Source organism: Leuresthes tenuis, unplaced genomic scaffold (assembly GCF_036924035.1).
Source record: "Leuresthes tenuis unplaced genomic scaffold, fLeuTen1.0.hap1 SCAF_4, whole genome shotgun sequence".
Taxonomy (NCBI): Eukaryota; Metazoa; Chordata; class Actinopteri; order Atheriniformes; family Atherinopsidae; genus Leuresthes; species Leuresthes tenuis.
The window spans coordinates 28,276,653-28,279,946 of record NW_027325358.1 but is presented as its reverse complement, the minus strand read 5'-3'; the positions used below and the strand labels follow the sequence as shown (position 1 = coordinate 28,279,946).

General features: G+C 44.5%; 1 pseudogene; it reads left to right on the top strand.

Moving 5' to 3' along the window:
- Nucleotides 1-693: 693 nt before the first annotated feature.
- Nucleotides 694-800, top strand: LOC140306382 (U5 spliceosomal RNA; annotated as a pseudogene).
- Nucleotides 801-3,294: the final 2,494 nt, after the last annotated feature.

The following is a 3,294-nucleotide window of genomic DNA, read 5'->3' as shown; positions in this document are numbered from 1 at the left end:
TCTTCAACTTACACTCTTTTACCGAAGCTGCTACAGCTCGATTGGCCGAATACCCTTAGATCCTATTTTGGTGAATTTGACATCTGCCTTACATGTAACAGATTAGCGGTTTAGCAGTTTTAATTTAGTTTGAGTGAAGGAATTCATTTTATAGCAAAATCCGAAATCGTGAAGAACTCATGAAAGTAAGCTTATTCTCGGATTCCTGAAACTTTAGATTTGCTCTTTCTTTTACTGCAAAGTACAAAGTAAGTTGTTTTTTTTTGTTTAAATCTTTCTAGACATGGTAAATATGAAGGACAAAGCAGTTTTAACAGTTTGAGTGAAGGAATTCATTTTATAGTTAAAATCCCAAGAGTCTGCTGAGAAAAGAGAGTGAATGCGAAGTAGACTTTAACACGGCTCTGGGAGCGAGCCGAGTGCGGGCTAACCGGGAGAATTGCTTGAAAGAAATGCGACACCGAATGAGCGGTCAGAACAAAGCCTCAATACGGTATTCCCGTGGTGTTTGTGGCTTCCTTGTCTTTTGCACAGAGTAAAAGACAAGGCAGCCATCGAATAGGGCCCGATTGTTCCTACTTGGTCAGCCGAGGAGCAAGGGGGGGGGGGGAGCAAGCGTCTCAACCAAGCAAAGCTCACCATGGGGAAGGTGGCTATGCCAACTAGCCTGATGCCCTGCTCCCGCAGTGACGGATAATTGTATTCATAACGTACAAGTCTTTCGCCTTTTACTAAAGACTTCCGTGGAGAGCAGCACTAATGAGTTGTTTCTATTTTTTGCAGGCTTTACCTTTGCGGGTGAAGCCCTTTCTGTCTGTGCAAAAGAAATCTTGTTACTGTGCAGAGTGACTTCTCTGAGTAGAGTCGCCTTACTTGTTGCGACTGTGCCGATGTTCGAAGCTGGAGTGCAAAGTTGTTGCTTGAATGGTGCTCGCTGGAGCGTGCAGGAGTGCAAAGTTATACCATTTAAAAGGGCTGAAGAGTGCTCAGTGCAGCGGGTGGGCGGAGGTGCAAAGTGACACTCTGGCCACCTATGGCCATAAAAAGAACACCGCTACATTTGCGCATTGATCCAGGAAGAGCCCTCGGACGTGAACCAGTGGACAGTTATCGCTTTTCGGCCTTTTGTCTAAGATCAAGTGATCCACTGCTGCTGCTTGGACCTTTTTTTCGTGTGACTCCGGCTCCTTCGTCCGAGTGAGCAGAGAGCCGATGCTTCTTTGTTGCTGCGTCCTTGGCCTGCCGTCTCCAGCTGCAACCTCTTGGGCTGTTGCTACTGCCATCTGGATCACAGCCACGGGGGGAATCTGCTTGTGCCTTCTTACCAGCAAGTTTCTTGAGGTCCATATGGCGTCTTTGATGGCGGCCAGGTTGAGCCACTGTTTGACAAATTCCTCTTTCCTGAGGTTCTGATTTTGACTCACCCCATAAAGTACCAGTTGTGCTGACAGGACCTCTCTTGCTGGTAAGTACGGGAAATTTAAGGAGTCGGCTGTTGCCCACAAGTCCACAGCAGCACTGCACTCTCAGAAGAGATGCCTCACCGTCTCAGGCGCGCCACAACCTGGACGGGGGCAGGTGGCCGTCGTCGACATACCCCTGGAGTGCATGACAGATCCGACTGGGAGAATCTCGTGAGCCACCATCCATGACAAATCCCAAAGTCTGTTCAGAAGAGCTGAAAGGTTCACACTGCGCCAAACTGTTGAGGGCTCGCCAATAGTGAGCCCACGCACTGGACTCACTGGGGCCTGCTCCTGCACAACAGAGACCAAAGATCGATGGCACGTTAAAACTTGTACATCTTCTTGTTCTAAATTAAAATGGTTTAAAAATGTCTTTATAAAAGCATAACTTTCTGTTAGATTAAAAGACACAGGTACTTCCAGGTCTGATGGTAAAAGTCGTAGTCTTCTCAAGTAGGCCCCCATCCAGAATCTTGCCATTGCAGCTGCCGCTGGGTTTTTGGATGGGTTAATTGCACACTTTAATTGGACAGAGGTAAAGAGACTTCCTAAAAACAAATACAGATCTGGTACTGCTTTCCCTCCTTTCACTTTTGGCTTATTCAGTACTTCCCTCCTCAACCTTTCCCATTTGGAGTTCCATAAAAAATAAAAGATGGATCGTTCCAGGTCTAAAAGAACTCTTCGAGGTGGCATAAAGACAGAACTGGCAAGCAACAGCAGAGGTAAAATAACTGTTTTGATAATTAAAATCTTGCCTTCCATAGTCAGTCCTCTGAGTCCCCAAAACCCTAGTCGTTTCCTTATTTTCCCCACAATATCTGGCCAATTTGTTTTTCCTTTTCCTTCTGTATCAAATTTGATCCCTAGTATTTTTTGGTCTCTGTGGGCAATTGTCAGGGGGAATCCAGTCACCTCTGATTCTGTCCATGGTCCGTAAAATTTGGTTTGTGTCTTTTCTTTGTTTATTTTTGCCCCTGATTACAACTCCTTTAATCTGTCGATCTTTTCTCAAGATTTGTGCTAAAGGCTCGATGCAACACACATACAAGAGAGCATATAATGGGCATCCTTGCCGAACACCGCACTTCACTTTCACTGCATCAGTCAGGTGACCATTTATCACGAACCTACTGCTTATATCTTGGTACAGTAATCCCACCCATGTCGTCAGTCTTTGAGGGAAACCCACCTTTTGCAACACCTGAAAGAGATATTGATGCGAGACCCGATCAAAAGCTTTTTCAAAGTCTAAATTTAAGATGACAAGCCGGGTGTTTCTGTCTCTAGCGTAATCAATGATGTCTCGAATCAGTACGAGGCTGTCGGTAAGTTGTCTCCCTGAGATGGCACAGGCCTGGTCTGGGTGAATTACCTCCTCTAAAACAGAGGACATCCGTGTCGCTAAAACCTTTCTAAAAAGTTTAGATTTTGAATACACTCCTTTTTATTTATAATTTTCTTAAAAAAGTACCGTGTGCATTTTTCACCTTCCTCAATTTCCTGCTCCCTGCTTCTTACAAAAATTCCTTTACTCTTTATTTCTGCTAAAACTGACATTTCCTTTTTGACATCTTTGATTTCTTCATTAAAGTCTATGCCACACTGATTTAGTTTAAAGTAGCGCATTAAGCGTTTCTGTAGTCCCATCATACATCTATTCTCTTTCCTTTTTTTTACGTTTACCTTGCTGTTTAAAAAAAGTCTGGGTCTTTTCCTTCACCATTTCCCACCATTGTGCACGTGTTTCGTAGAGGTCTTGAAGGGTCTGCCACTCTTTATAACATTCCCTGTACTGACTGACTATGATTTCATCCTCCAACAGAGG